The 16,630-nt window shown below is 31.4% G+C and overlaps 1 protein-coding gene across 2 annotated transcripts in view; it reads left to right on the top strand.

The window, feature by feature from the left end:
- The first annotated feature begins 9,378 nt into the window (after nt 1–9,378).
- LOC130890673 (UNC93-like protein) overlaps nt 9,379–16,630 on the top strand; it is a 95,657-nt gene continuing 88,405 nt past the window's right edge. Inside the window, exon 1 of one of the 2 annotated variants that reach the window (XM_057794893.1) lies at nt 9,379–9,606. The gene's annotated coding sequence lies outside the window, so the exon portion shown is untranslated. Of the gene's footprint in view, nt 9,607–13,827; nt 14,097–16,630 lie in introns of those variants that run through there. The other variant, XM_057794889.1, reaches the window with a different exon arrangement.

Raw genomic sequence — 16,630 nt, 5'->3', positions numbered from 1 at the left:
TAGCGGATGCTCGTATTTTGAGCTCAAAATTTAACAATTGAGGGGCTTGGAGGAAGAGGGTAACAGCCTCTAAGTCACAGATTTGAGTGATTTAAAATTTTAAGCAAATTCTGAAATCGTAATTATTAATCATACGTAAATTTTTTGCAGTACTTGCAGTAATTATCTAGATTAGGTTACACCCCTCCGATTTCGTTAAAATTTAAATACATTATAAAGAAAATTACGCCGAACAAGAATATTTATATATATATAGAGCGCGAAAATCATCCCTTCAGGTACTTTTTTGCGTTTAAAGAATCAAAAAATTGTAATGATTTTTCAGACAATTTAATATTTAAATTAATAGTCGAAACCTAACCTAACTTAAATACGTCTCTACAAAATGAAATCCAATCACAAGCAGGGGTTGCTGTTATCGAAAACATGATTTTTACACAATTACATCTAGAAATTCCCATTCAATTTTGGGACAGGAAGTATGAGTTACCTCGAAGAAGACTCAAGTTTGAACATGCACGCTATCCAGCACGCCTTTATAAAGCAAATATAAAGAAGACCTGTTCCTACCTGCACCGTGGTCTACCTTGCCTTTGAGTTAGTCATCCTGAACGATCTCTGGATCCTCTGAAACATATAACCTTAACCCATCCAACGCAAAAGATCTATCCATGGAAACTTCGGTTGTGGCTGAGTTTCAAAGACGATTTAACAGTTTTCGATAAAAACAAAGGTTAAAATTGATTGCTTGATAGCATGATGGCGGTTCATCAAAAGGATTTATGATCAATGGTGGTATTTCCATCGACAGCATATCTTCAAATCTGATTTTAAACCATCATGCAGGGCAATCGAATGTTTAACGTATGTCTGAACATCTTCTTCATTCTACTTGCTACAAATTTGAAAACTGAAAATTCGGGCCGACCAATATTTTCCTTCATAAATTTCAATTAACCAAGAAAAGTTGAAATTACACTCTTTTTTAAGATGCCAACGTTTCGATCTTTGATTTGATCTTTGGCATTGTAAAAACTCATAGAAAACTTTATTTTGAGTCCTCGAGAATGATCACACTCTTTGTTTTTGGTAAAATGAGGCTGTCCCCTTGTAATTGTAAGTTGAGATCATTGAATTATTTGAACAAATCTGTCAAATACGCTTTAAAATTGATCAAGGTTTTCTTTTAAATCCAAAAACTCTAAATATGAAATGGAATTTGAAAATTTTGATAAGTAACAGTAGTGTAGACCCCCGTCGAGACCTAAATCAATCTTCTAAACAACGTTTGATTTATTAAAATTGACTATAAAATATTAGGAAATGGTATATAATATTTAAATTTGTTTATTTCCATGATACATCATAATTAAATAACCAGTGACGAATTTGAAGATTTGCCAGTCGAAGGCTCTTCAAGGTTTGTGGCTTATTGCCTTTTGTAACTAATAGTTATAAAGTATCGTAAATAATTATTCTCTTAACACAAAATTAAACTAAAAGAAAACTTATCTTTGTATAGTTGTTCTATATTATCTTGTGGCCTCTAATTGAACATCTTCTACACCTAATTAAGGACAAAAGACAAGAATTCCTCGGGATCTTTCAGTTTATTTGGATTTTTTTCAACAAAGGCTGAATATTTAAGCGGAAGTTTCGAAAATGTTGGACAACTTGCCATTTGAACACCTCATTTTCCTAAATTTACTGACTTGAAAGGTTCATTCAGGTAATCTTTTATGAATAAAGTATTAGGACGCTCTACATCAAATCGAAAGCACCGAACTTTGCTGAATTTCACATTTTTTTTTGTGTCTGTTATATTTTTTCGCTTACATATTTTTTTTATATCTCCAAAGCAACAAAAATCTGCATGTATCATTGGTATTACTTCGAACGGATTTTTTATTTGTGCTTCTCTAACAGCGCTTCCACTCTTTTGGTAAGCATACATACAGATATTTTTTGTGCTTCTCAATAGCAGGAAAATCCCTATCATATGGTAAGAGTGTATGTCCCGGCACAATAAATCAATGAGTTTAAATGTTTTTTCGCTACCATCTGTACCCACAAACACATTACCGTCCAGTTTTAGTTCTGTCTCCGATAGTTGTCGGTAAAAATTATTATTTCTTGTGTTTGAGGGGCAGTATTATTAATATATTTAAAAATATTGGTATTTCTTCGCTTCCACATTTTCAATATTGGTGAGTTGCAGCCCCAAAAACTGTTTTCGTTTATGTCGACCCCTTGGAAACCGATATTGACCCCTTGGGAATCTCTGGTTTACTCTATCCCCTGATCCGAAGAACTAGCGGAACTATCGCTGCTTTGGAGCGCTTTAAGGTTAACACTTGTTAAATTTGTCGATACTATTTCAAATCAAATGTGGATTTTCTCCTTCTTAACCAATAAAACACAAATGGCTAGACGCTAGAACGAATCTTTTAAGCTGCGTCTAAGTCTAGGACTTGTTACCTCTACGACTAACTTTAAGATTAAGATTTTGTGAATTGTGGCTTGTTCCCCTTTTCCTTCAAGCCCCTCAATTGAAATATTTGACACCAAAATTATTCTTTTGACGTTTATGATTGTAGTTTAGTCCACTAAAGTGCTGTGATTTCAAACTTGGTAAGTTTTAAAATGGGTAAAACCAAGGAATTATCGTACATGTATCGCAAATCTTCATAGTTTAGGCAAAAGATCTGCCGAATTAAAAATACCTTGACGTTCCGGGGACTACAACGTGATCAAATATGCGTCCATCAGGTACTTCACCGAAGGAAAACCTTCAAGGCGGCACCGAAACACCACAACCCTTGAAGATAAACGTGTTGTGTTGTTCAGGGAATGTAATTGACGACTCAAGGGACCAGAGATAGCAGCTGAGGTAAATAAATCTGTAAGAAGATGGCCTTTTTGGGAAGGTGGCAGTGAAAACTGAAGAACATAAAAATTGGACTCGTGAGTGTCTTATTGGAGTGATTAGTCAAAGTTTGAGATTTTTCGGTTTGTTTGTTTAGCATGCCAAAAGAAGAACGGATGTTAATCCACGTCTAAATGTATTCTGTTGAAGATATTAAAGATATCGGTGGTAAAAATGAAAATCAAAGAAAGTTTCTTGTGTATCTTCCTTTGATTTATATATGGGTAGGTATTTTCCATCTAGAATTCACTTACTAATGGAGCCGGTTCTGTTTCTTTGTTTTATTTTGTTTCATTTTAGATCGCAGCAGCGAAATCGTAAAAGTATTTTCCGGGAAGATCTTAATGAAAAAAAAACATCATCGCTTTCTGTTATCACGAATGAGTCAACTATACCATAAAATTAATAGTTACTAATAAATACGTTTTCTTAAAAACAAAACTTCTAAAAATTAAGTAATTAGCAGTTAATATTTGAAATAATATCAGGTAGGTAAATTATGTGAGAAAAACAACTGTGTTCATAATACATACAATAAAATCTATGACTAATTTGCTAAACGTAATGACAATGTAATAAACTTCTACCGTTGCCGAATATAGTCAATTCTATGCGCAATTAAAACCAAGGATGTTATGAATGGAAGCCAGTTTTGTTTAATTTTGAACATTTAACAAAAACTTCACAAAGAAATTGAAACGGTATTTGCTTTTTTCGATTTGTCCTGCTAACATGAGCCCGCTTTTCATCTGGAGCAATCTCTTCAACGTCTTTAACAGCTTTCTTCTGATAACGAAAGCTTGGAATTGATTTCACACCAATGAGAAGATTTTGCCTATCTAACCTAGGATACAAATGTTTTTCCATTAAAAACCAATATGCAGATTATTTTTCGATACTCAGAAAACAAAAATGAAACACGAGCTTTCAAGAAAGTATCATAGGCTACGTTTTATGCATTAATTTAACCAAAGATTCCATATGAAGGTTTGAAACCAAAAAATAATAGACAAAGTTCCTAAGTTGATGTGGATGAATCCTTATATTGGAACAATGTACAGGGTTTGAGACATGCATTCCTGGAAACCAATAATGTGCCAACCTAAGTAGCTAAAAACAATTGTTATTCGTGCCTCAATGGACACCTGGAGGATGCAACGTGCAGATCCTACTATGTAGACGACGAAACCTATATTTTCTTCAAGTGCGTGAGACGAAAGAACTCCAGACAATTATCGAGTTATAAATCTTCACCATATCATTGCGAACTGAACCAGATTGAACTGATATGGACACAGATAAAGGGATAAGGGTAATTATACACTTTCACGGTCACCTGGTTTTTTGGCTCTAGAAAATCGAAAAATGGATGGATTTTAATGATCTTGGTCTCAAAATGTTCCATTTTACGGCGGATTTATAAAAAAAATTAGTAAACATAGCTGGAATGAAAATTTCTCACAGTTTTACTGTTTTAAATCGTAAAAAAAACGGGTTTGCAAAATAATCTTTCAAAAAAATAACTCATTATCAGATAAAGTTCTTATATTTTTTTTTGTATTCTACATAAATTAATAAACAAATAAAAAAAAATCCAAAAAGAATGATTTTTTCAGTTTTTATAGCTTAAAATGATATCGATGAAAAACAATCAATTTTCGTGAATAGTTTCGTACTATATTCTTCAATGTTAATAGTTTGCATTTAAAGTCATGAAACTGCAAAAAAAAATTATTTTTTCTAATTTTCGTATTTTTTTTTTATAAATCCGCCGTAAAATGGAACATTTTGAGACCAAGATCATTAAAATCCATTCATTTTTCGATTTTCTAGAGCCAACCTAACCTAACCTAACCTAACCTAACCTAACCAAAAAACCAGGTGACCGCGAAAGTGTATAATTACCCTTTTTTTTAATAGAATACATTTTAGGCTGTAAAATACCGAAAAATTAACTTTTTTGAAATTTTTTTTTCAAAATATTCATTTTTTTATGTAAATTGCGAAAAAAAATATACGAACTTGATTCCACGACGTCAGAAACAGTTACGAAGGATTATATGTAGAAAGTCATTTTTTTTGCATTTAAAGTCATGAAACTGCAAAAAATATTTATTTTTTCTAATTTTCGTATTTTTTTTTTATAAATCCGCCGTAAAATGGAACATTTTGAGACCAAGATCATTAAAATCCATTCATTTTTCGATTTTCTAGAGCCAACCTAACCTAACCTAACCTAACCAAAAAACCAGGTGACCGCGAAAGTGTATAATTACCCTTTTTTTTAATAGAATACATTTTAGGCTGTAAAATACCGAAAAATTAACTTTTTTGAAATTTTTTTTTCAAAATATTCATTTTTTTATGTAAATTGCGAAAAAAAATATACGAACTTGATTCCACGACGTCAGAAACAGTTACGAAGGATTATATATAGAAAGTCATTTTTTTTGCATTTAAAGTCATGAAACTGTAAAAAATATTTATTTTTTTTAATTTTCGTATTTTTTTTATAAATCCGCCGTAAAATGGAACATTTTGAGACCAAGATCATTAAAATCCATCCATTTTTCGATTTTCTAGAGCCAACCTAACCTAACCTAACCTAACCTAACCTAACCTAACCTAACCAAAAAACCGGGTGACCGCGAAAGTGTATAATTACCCTTTTTTTTAATAGAATACATTTTAGGCTGTAAAATACCGAAAAATTAACTTTTTTGAAATTTTTTTTTTCAAAATATTCATTTTTTTATGTAAATTGCGAAAAAAAAATATACGAACTTGATTCCACGACGTCAGAAACAGTTACGAAGGATTATATATAGAAAGTCATTTTTTTTGCATTTAAAGTCATGAAACTGTAAAAAATATTTATTTTTTTTAATTTTCGTATTTTTTTTATAAATCCGCCGTAAAATGGAACATTTTGAGACCAAGATCATTAAAATCCATCCATTTTTCGATTTTCTAGAGCCAACCTAACCTAACCTAACCTAACCTAACCTAACCAAAAAACCAGGTGACCGCGAAAGTGTATAATTACCCTTTTTTTTAATAGAATACATTTTAGGCTGTAAAATACCGAAAAATTAACTTTTTTGAAATTTTTTTTTCAAAATATTCATTTTTTTATGTAAATTGCGAAAAAAAATATACGAACTTGATTCCACGACGTCAGAAACAGTTACGAAGGATTATATGTAGAAAGTCATTTTTTTTGCATTTAAAGTCATGAAACTGTAAAAAATATTTATTTTTTTTAATTTTCGTATTTTTTTTATAAATCCGCCGTAAAATGGAACATTTTGAGACCAAGATCATTAAAATCCATCCATTTTTCGATTTTCTAGAGCCAACCTAACCTAACCTAACCTAACCAAAAAACCAGGTGACCGCGAAAGTGTATAATTACCCTTTTTTTTTAATAGAATACATTTTAGGCTGTAAAATACCGAAAAATTAACTTTTTTGAAATTTTTTTTTCAAAATATTCATTTTTTTATGTAAATTGCGAAAAAAAATATACGAACTTGATTCCACGACGTCAGAAACAGTTACGAAGGATTATATATAGAAAGTCATTTTTTTTGCATTTAAAGTCATGAAACTGTAAAAAATATTTATTTTTTTTAATTTTCGTATTTTTTTTATAAATCCGCCGTAAAATGGAACATTTTGAGACCAAGATCATTAAAATCCATCCATTTTTCGATTTTCTAGAGCCAACCTAACCTAACCTAACCTAACCTAACCTAACCAAAAAACCAGGTGACCGCGAAAGTGTATAATTACCCTTTTTTTTAATAGAATACATTTTAGGCTGTAAAATACCGAAAAATTAACTTTTTTGGAATTTTTTTTTCAAAATATTCATTTTTTTATGTAAATTGCGAAAAAAAATATACGAACTTGATTCCACGACGTCAGAAACAGTTACGAAGGATTATATGTAGAAAGTCATTTTTTTTGCATTTAAAGTCATGAAACTGCAAAAAATATTTATTTTTTCTAATTTTCGTATTTTTTTTTTATAAATCCGCCGTAAAATGGAACATTTTGAGACCAAGATCATTAAAATCCATTCATTTTTCGATTTTCTAGAGCCAACCTAACCTAACCTAACCTAACCTAACCTAACCTAACCTAACCAAAAAACCAGGTGACCGCGAAAGTGTATAATTACCCTTTTTTTTAATAGAATACATTTTAGGCTGTAAAATACCGAAAAATTAACTTTTTTGAAATTTGTTTTTTTTCAAAATATTCATTTTTTTATGTAAATTGCGAAAAAAAAATATACGAACTTGATTCCACGACGTCAGAAACAGTTACGAAGGATTATATGTAGAAAGTCATTTTTTTTGCATTTAAAGTCATGAAACTGTAAAAAATATTTATTTTTTTTAATTTTCGTATTTTTTTTTTATAAATCCGCCGTAAAATGGAACATTTTGAGACCAAGATCATTAAAATCCATCCATTTTTCGATTTTCTAGAGCCAACCTAACCTAACCTAACCTAACCTAACCTAACCAAAAAACCAGGTGACCGCGAAAGTGTATAATTACCCTTTTTTTTAATAGAATACATTTTAGGCTGTAAAATACCGAAAAATTAACTTTTTTGAAATTTTTTTTTTCAAAATATTCATTTTTTTATGTAAATTGCGAAAAAAAAATATACGAACTTGATTCCACGACGTCAGAAACAGTTACGAAGGATTATATGTAGAAAGTCATTTTTTTTGCATTTAAAGTCATGAAACTGCAAAAAATATTTATTTTTTTTAATTTTCGTATTTTTTTTTATAAATCCGCCGTAAAATGGAACATTTTGAGACCAAGATCATTAAAATCCATCCATTTTTCGATTTTCTAGAGCCAACCTAACCTAACCTAACCTAACCTAACCTAACCTAACCTAACCAAAAAACCAGGTGACCGCGAAAGTGTATAATTACCCTTTTTTTTAATAGAATACATTTTAGGCTGTAAAATACCGAAAAATTAACTTTTTTGAAATTTTTTTTTTCAAAATATTCATTTTTTTATGTAAATTGCGAAAAAAAAATATACGAACTTGATTCCACGACGTCAGAAACAGTTACGAAGGATTATATGTAGAAAGTCATTTTTTTTGCATTTAAAGTCATGAAACTGCAAAAAATATTTATTTTTTTTAATATTCGTATTTTTTTTTTATAAATCCGCCGTAAAATGGAACATTTTGAGACCAAGATCATTAAAATCCATTCATTTTTCGATTTTCTAGAGCCAACCTAACCTAACCTAACCTAACCTAACCTAACCTAACCTAACCAAAAAACCAGGTGACCGCGAAAGTGTATAATTACCCTTTTTTTTAATAGAATACATTTTAGGCTGTAAAATACCGAAAAATTAACTTTTTTGAAATTTTTTTTTTCAAAATATTCATTTTTTTATGTAAATTGCGAAAAAAAAATATACGAACTTGATTCCACGACGTCAGAAACAGTTACGAAGGATTATATGTAGAAAGTCATTTTTTTGCATTTAAAGTCATGAAACTGCAAAAAATATTTATTTTTTTTAATTTTCGTATTTTTTTTTTATAAATCCGCCGTAAAATGGAACATTTTGAGACCAAGATCATTAAAATCCATTCATTTTTCGATTTTCTAGAGCCAACCTAACCTAACCTAACCTAACCTAACCTAACCAAAAAACCAGGTGACCGCGAAAGTGTATAATTACCGGGATAAGTTTCAAGAAAAATCATTCTTTTAAAATGTGTTTTGTTACACAGTCGGTTTTGAAGCTAGATAACTGGAAAAATGCAGTTAAAGAAGAAGATGAGGTGTAGAAATTGGACAATAATACTGATCAAATGATCTGGCCCCCTACTGTGAATATATTGGTTCCACGATTTCATCTTCTGATTCCGATCTGATTCAAATCAAAGAATAAACTATTATACCTTAATTTTTTTTAACATACTTTGTGTAAAATAAATTGCACTTTTTGACCCTCAGCTATTTAGAAGTTCTAAGCAGGTTTATTTGGTGAAAATAAAAGTGATACGTCTATGGATTGAGAATGCTTCACCATTTTAATACTCCCTTATTCATAAAAATAAACTATAACGTTTAAAACTCCAAAGATCCATGCTTCTGTGGTACTAGGTGTATTTTATTGTAAAACCCATTAACACAGTTTTTTCCAACTATATCAAATTGTATTTATAACAAAAATTTTTTATTAATTGTTTATTTGGTATTAAGTAACATTTGACTAACTATTTGGAACTAAACTGGAAATATTCCGAAATGCAGATAGACAAATTCCTGAATGTATAAAATTCATCAAATGTTTATTTAAGCAATGAGTAACTCATTAAAAATCCGGTCGTACCTATCGACCAATACACATTATTTCTTTTTGCTGATTAACTTTTTTGCATTCAAACGTATTCAGTATAACCGAGACCCAAATAGTTAACGTAAATAACAGATTTCAGTAGTAAATATTGTCACTTTTAAACGCCGTGTATTTTTCAAGTTATTAAAATATTATTCGTGCAACTCATATGACATTAATCGTTCGTTAATTCGTATTTTGTGTAGTATTATTGAATAATTGAAATAATTTCGATTCGTGTTTGATCTGTTTTAACGAAGATATAATTTAGTTCGTCAGGTAAAGTTACTTATTTTTCATATTTTCATATTTCAATTTATATTAACAAAAAGGTGTGTATGTGCATTTTGTTTAACGTTTAAACGACGTTTTATTGACAAAAAATTATTTTTGTTTATATTTTTCTTTTAGATATTTGAAGCTTTGATTATACAGTATAAAATTTTGAACATGAAGGCATGTGAAAAGCAAAAATATTGCAGCTAGTCTTTCTGCAATTCTCATGCAACAATATAAAATATCATAATTAAATTATTCGTAATTTAAGTTCAGACTATCCTCCATTTAATATGGTAATGAAAAAAAAAAGACATGAATAAATAAATTACGAATAATACTTAATTTTATATTTAAAAGTATGCAGTACAAACTATGTACCCATATGCAATTTATTGTCGTTTTTATCACTTTGTCGTGTCAGTCGTGTATATTAAACAAACATATATCAAATAAATTTATTTTAAACATCTGAAGACTTGATAGATGTCCAAGTTGCAGGAAAAAAAACAATCAGTATAATACCAGTATCGTTGTATCGTTATAGTGTAAAACATTTCTCAGCGAACATCTTAAAAAAAAGGGGTAAAGTTGCATTTATACAAAATATAGTTTTAATTCAACCAATGAGGTTGAAAAATTTAGTAAAAGTTTATATTTTGGAAGCCAGTTTAATTTTATATCGTCATTTAGTAAAACTTTTCTTTTTTCTTTCCGTTTCATTGCAATTTCTGTCCACTTCTTTAGGTCCATTGATTTTTCTCTCCACTTCTAGACGTTTTTCTCTCTTCAACTACGTTTTGTGGTCTACCTGGTATATTCCACGCAACTAATTTAAAAATTCTGTCTTCGTCCATTAGTTATAAATGACCTAGCCATTGTAACCTTCTTGTCTTTATAAACGCGCTGATTGGTGACCCATGAAGTGGGTAAATTTCGTGGTTTGATCTTCTCTTCCATACTAACTCTGTCTGCTTTCCTCCAATTATTTTTCTCTCCCAGATTTCCAATTTTTGTTTAGTTTTACCAGTCATTATCCAGGTTTCACAGGGTGGGTCTCAAAATTAGAAATTTCGTCGATTCTAATATCACTTTTGATATTACAGCCGCCTGCACAGCTTTTGGCAATTCTGAATTCGATTTCCTTTTCTTCTTGGCATTTATTATCTAGTAGTACATCCAACTACATAAAATGTTCTTTTCCTTTCTATTCTATTAACGCCCCATCGTGTTTATGTACTTTGAAATTGTTTTTTGTCTTGATTATACAAGAGTAGGCTTACCTTGTCTACTGATGTTACTAGTTGCTTTGTGGTTTCTTCAAACTTTCTTTTGTTTCTTGTTATCATCGGCATAAGCTAAGCTGATGACTTCTGTTAGATATCAGATATTGGTTCTTCTTATTGTGTCTTCCAAAGCTAGATTAAATAGTACCGTTGATAAGGAGTTGCCTTTTCTTAATCCTTGTTGTGTTTTGAAAGGTTCAATTCTCTTGTTATTAATTTGTTTGAGTCCCTAATGTCATTTTAATTAGTTTACTTAGTTTGTTTGGAATTTCTGATTCTCGTCATAATGGGTTTTCCAATAAGAGGTGTTTTTTCGAACAGCCCGCCATTTCGGTAAATGTCACTTTTGAAGCTGTCATTTTTTGACATTTGACAAGTAGAAACTACGCCATTAATGAAAATGGAACGATACACGCTTCGACAACGCATTGAAATTATTAAAATTCACTATAAAAATGGTGGAAGTTTGGTAGAGACGGTTCGTAAAACTGAAACATTTTTTGGTCGACGTGAAGCACCTTCTCGGACCGCAATACAGAAATTGGTGGAAAAATTTGAGATGTTGGGACAAGTTGGTGATGTGGAGAATAAAACCCGTGCACGTCGCTCAAGAACAACTGAGAATATTGCTGCTGTAGCCCAAAGTGTTGAAGAAAACCCAGGTTTGTCCATTCCTCGTCGTTCTTTGGAATTAGCCATTCCGCAAACGTCATTACACCGTATTTTGCATAAAAACTTGGGTCTTAAGGCCTATAAAGTTCAGTTAACACAAGAACTCAAGCCGGCCGATCATCAACAACGTCGTGTCTTTGCTGAATCCTCTCCATCTTCAACGCGTGACTGTTTGGTGCGGTTTATGGTCTGGGGGTGTCATTGGACCTTACTTTTTCGAAAATGAGGCTGGAGCAACAGTTACGGTGAATGGATTGCGCAATCGAGAGATGATTAATAATTTTTTATAGCCGGAATTGGATGGTATTGATTTGGACAACGTTTACTTTCAACAAGACGGCGCTACGTGCCACACCAGCAACGAAACCATCTCGATCTTTTACGGGAAAAATTTCCGAACCGTGTTATCTCTCGAAGAGGTGATCACAATTGGCCAACGAGATCTTGTGATTTAACACCTTGCGACTTTTTCCTTTGTGGCCAACTAAGAAAGATAAGGTCTACGCCAGTCCAGTCCAGCATCGATTCAAGACCTCAAAGATGGAATTCGTGAGGACATCGGGCAGCCGCTTTGCAATTTGGTTACGGAAAATTTCATGAAAAGGATATGGTCCTGTAAGCGCAGTCGTGGCGGCCATTTGGCTGATTATTAACGGCATACCTTCCTCTTTATAATGAAATAAACATCCGATCTTTTATCTCAAAAAATGGCATTTTTCTTTGAATATCAAAATAACACCTCTTATTGGAAAATAAAACCCATTATTTGATTTAACTTTTTCTTGTTTATACTTTTGAAATAAATAAAAAGGATCTGTATTGGTATCTCATGTTCATAACAGCTGTTTTTTCAAAAAAATTTAGTCGGATGTTTCTGTGTCTTTTCCAAATCCTCCTTGGTACTCTTCTAGCAATTTTTCTGTGTATATTTTTAAAATTTTTGTGATTATTTTGAATATGACGTCCACCAAGGCTATTTTCACACAATGTTTGGTCTTCTTGTATTTTCGAATATTTCATAAACGTTTAGGCTTCGCCTCAGTTAGTTTGAAATGTCTCCCAACAAATTTTCATACAGGGTTCATCTAGACCAAGCTACGCCCCTGCTGATATAACAGAATAATCATTTTGATTCAACTATCAAATTTGAGTTCAAATAAAGAATAATTTTCAAAAAAACTTTGATGAAAGACATGTAATTTGTTTTAAATGATTTATTTCATACTTCCAGCTTTCTCTCCTGTTAATCCTGCACAAACTGGTTATAATCATGCCTTTTCCACATTTCTACAAACTGATAATTGTTTAATTTCCAAAAATAAATTCAAGGAGAAGTTAAAAACAATAAAAATGCTTTTTCAAAATTTATCCAGGAATATCAGTTTTGCTATTGGACTTTTTATAGTCCTTCAAATATATAAAGAACCAGCAATAATTAATATATATATATATAGGGATAATTCAATGACAAATTACTTATGTATTATATGCATTAATTCAATTTGAAAGTGTTATAAAGATAATACACATTATCATTCAAAAATTGCACATATTTATACGATATCATAAATCTATGCAGAATTGGCTGCATAAAACGCTGGAAACCCAATTTCATATTTAACCCTTTTTAAAGAAATCAAAAAGAAATGTCCAAAAAAAGGAAAAATTAGTTTTTAGATATTCATTTCCAAAAAATGATCGCTTTGATATCTCATTTCGTCACGAAGAATTGCTAAATACATGGTTCCGTAATAAAAATTTTTGTTCAGCTCTAGGAACCCTTTCCAAGTCGAATTTTGAAAATCGCAGAAATTGAATTTTAGGTATTTATACGGAGAATGTTTTAGTGCAAAGACGAAGTTGATATTTCAATTAGCGGCCGAGAAAAACGAAAACATCGAATTTGCCAACATACCCTCAAAATTTCATTACCCTCTATATTTAATAGCCTTTGCTGGGCGTTGATAAGTGAATGAATCAGTTAGTCGGTTAGATATAGATAAAAGAAGATTATAAAGGTCACTCTGTGCTCTAATTTAATCAAATCTGGTCCCTTCCAAGTATCAATTAATTCATAATAACTGAAAATAGTAGATGAAGACACCCAAGTGTGTCTTCTTTGTAATATTTTTGCTCTACGTGAATGCAACTTTATTCTCTCTATTTTACATAATGTAGTTCATTTTTTTTTGTTTCATTTACCCAAATTTATAGTACAGACGCCCAAAGCGATTAACAGGTCTATAATTACATTACAATTTGTACAAATCGTTAAAAACTAACACTTTGACTGGCGGAAAACGTGTCAATACAAAATTTGCTACCACGTTTGTGATAAGAATGATATTAAAAATCGTATTGTAATATTGAAACAGGTTTAGTGCCACGCAATAAATCGAAATAACAATTCCGAGGTTAATCGGTTTTATATTTCCAAATTGAACATTCTCATCAATATCTTAAGTCTACAGTGATTGTGTAATGAGTGAGTGATCTTCTAGATAATAATTCTTCGGATATAACTGTAGCTAACAGGTATGTAAAAATTACTGCGTAACTGTTAAATTTGTTTAAATTCATCGATTAAGTAACTTTTTCGAAGGTCGCCACTAGATCTCGTAATTAACTATTCTAATAAATAATTTTAAAAAGTCATTTTATAATAAATTCGAAATATACAAACTTTAGTTTTCGTTTCTAATCTAATAAAAACAGAAATTGACGACTTGCAGAAAGTAATTGTTGTTAACAAATCTTTCTCTTCTTCATATTATGAACCTTATACCTCTATTCTCCATCTCAGCTCTATTCGAAAAGAATCTATTCACCCAAACACCGTCGAATTCACTGCCATGAAGTCTTGAGATCCTATTCACGTGCTGAGATCTTGCTGAATACTTTCATCTCGATTTTTCATTCTTTGTTATCAGCTATTTTCAATTCAAAAATGTATAGTCATCTAGCTGATGCTCTTATCTTCCACGTGGACTTTAAACAAAGTAGATACAAGAAATTGGTCCACGTACAATATATCAGCAGTACCTGGGACATACAGCTAGAAGATCGAAAACAATGACAAACGTCCAAAGCACATCTCCAATTAGATGATCAGACCCAACAAAACCCTTAATAAATATGAGACTGCATCATGCCGAAAAGTTGCACAGGATAAGTAAGCTTGGAAAGAACTGCTGAATCGAATATAATCACTTTGGAGGATAATGGAAACAAGAGGAGCACTTCTTGCTTTCCAACACGTACTTACCAAGAATCCAAATGAAGATGTCTCTCTCGAATTTATGTACCAACACATCCTGGTAATCTAAAGTGTTTAGTGGGTGCTATAATATATGTAGTGCAAGTGAATCCTTGGCCGTGAACAACATCCAAATGAGAACATCACGCTTAAGCCTGGATCATACCAATTTAACCAATAAGAATCTTCAGACTCGAGTTAACAAGATTTGTAGAGTTGTGGATTGGAGAAACATCTACTGAGTGTGAACAACATGAAGACACAAGAAATACTATATTTCAGTGAATGTAGCGAAGACTCTAAGTGAAAATATCAATGTAGAAAAAATATATTTTGGTTATTTAAAGTACACCAGCTTAGCATAGGTATTACCTAGCTTTTCTAGATCATTTTTTTCAGTTAAATAACTGTCTATAGTTTTCTACTTCATTCTTAAGTCTATAATAACTAGTACTCTCCAGTTCTGAAGAACTAGGGAAATGGACACCTTAAAAAGACCAAATAGAACGTCAAGGTTAGTGTGTGAACCTGAAAGAAACGATTATTGGATTCCACAGAAGAGGAAGACCATGGAGTGTACGAAATCTTAACCGGTCTTAATCGATTTAAGCGCGAAATAGTGAAAGCAATCAACTAGGTTAGGTAGTTGCAGCTTAATTTCTTCTTCATGGGTTCGCGTGTACTGACAATCGACCACAAACGTAATCTACCAGGGCCAAAATCCTTTAATTAGCAACAGACTTATTCCACCATCCGCCCTATTCTCCGGATTTAACCTCGAGTGGCTATATCTTGTTTCCAAACATGAAGAAATGGTTTAGCAGTGAAAATGATAAAATCAATTCACAAACTAATGATCTTGATAAGTTAGATGAAGTGTTTAATTCAAGTCACGTACATATTGACTTGATTAGTATTATTTTTCTAACGATATAAACTAAATTTTACAATTTGTTGCATTTTATGTATGGTTAACAATTGATTATTTCAAATTTTTATGACTGATCGCAGAAATTGATTTACATCTCTCTCGACCAATAAGAAAACTTGTTGAAGGTGTTATGCGATTAACGATTTTACAGTAATAGACATAAAAAACCCATTAATCTTTCCGCCACACCATTGATCAATTCCTCATATCCTTTTTAGGCTTTCTAACTTCTTCAACTTTTTCCTGCCATTTATTTGATGTATTAGTTTCTTTGTTAATTTCGTCAATCACTATTATCCTTTCTCTCTGTTTCTCATCTATTATTCTTGCTCGTACTCTTTTTATTATTGTTTTCCCCTACATTCTTCCACGTTTCTGAACCATCTCAATAGCTTAACATGATACAGTTTGCGCAGAAAGAGACAGGGAAAGGGATTTTCGTGCTTGAGATGATGATAATAATATACAAATGAAGAAAAGGATTTATCATGTGTGGCCCTGATATAGGAATCACTCATCTGCAGAGCTTCAGTTTTGGCTGTGACAATATTAAACTTGCATGTATATAAATCGCCGTTGTCATATTATAAAAAACATTTTAATTACCAAATTAACCGTTATTAAATCCCCAATTAGGATCTTTTGAAATCGAATATATTGCTATAAGTAAAAATAGTGAAGTGTGTAAAAAATGACGTCAATTAGATGCTGTTTTCTACGTATTTCTGAATACGATTCAGAAAATCCTTAAGGTCGCTTGATATGGTGCAATACAACGTGCAATGCAATACAAGTCGTAATATTTCTTGTTCAAAAACATGCGTAAATGTTTAGCTGATTGTTTTATCGCTTTGGTTGTGTACAAGTTGTAATTTTAGACTG

This window comes from Diorhabda carinulata, chromosome 2, assembly GCF_026250575.1.
Source record: "Diorhabda carinulata isolate Delta chromosome 2, icDioCari1.1, whole genome shotgun sequence".
Classification (NCBI taxonomy): domain Eukaryota; kingdom Metazoa; phylum Arthropoda; class Insecta; order Coleoptera; family Chrysomelidae; genus Diorhabda; species Diorhabda carinulata.
This window is presented reverse-complemented; position numbering and strand designations above follow the sequence as displayed.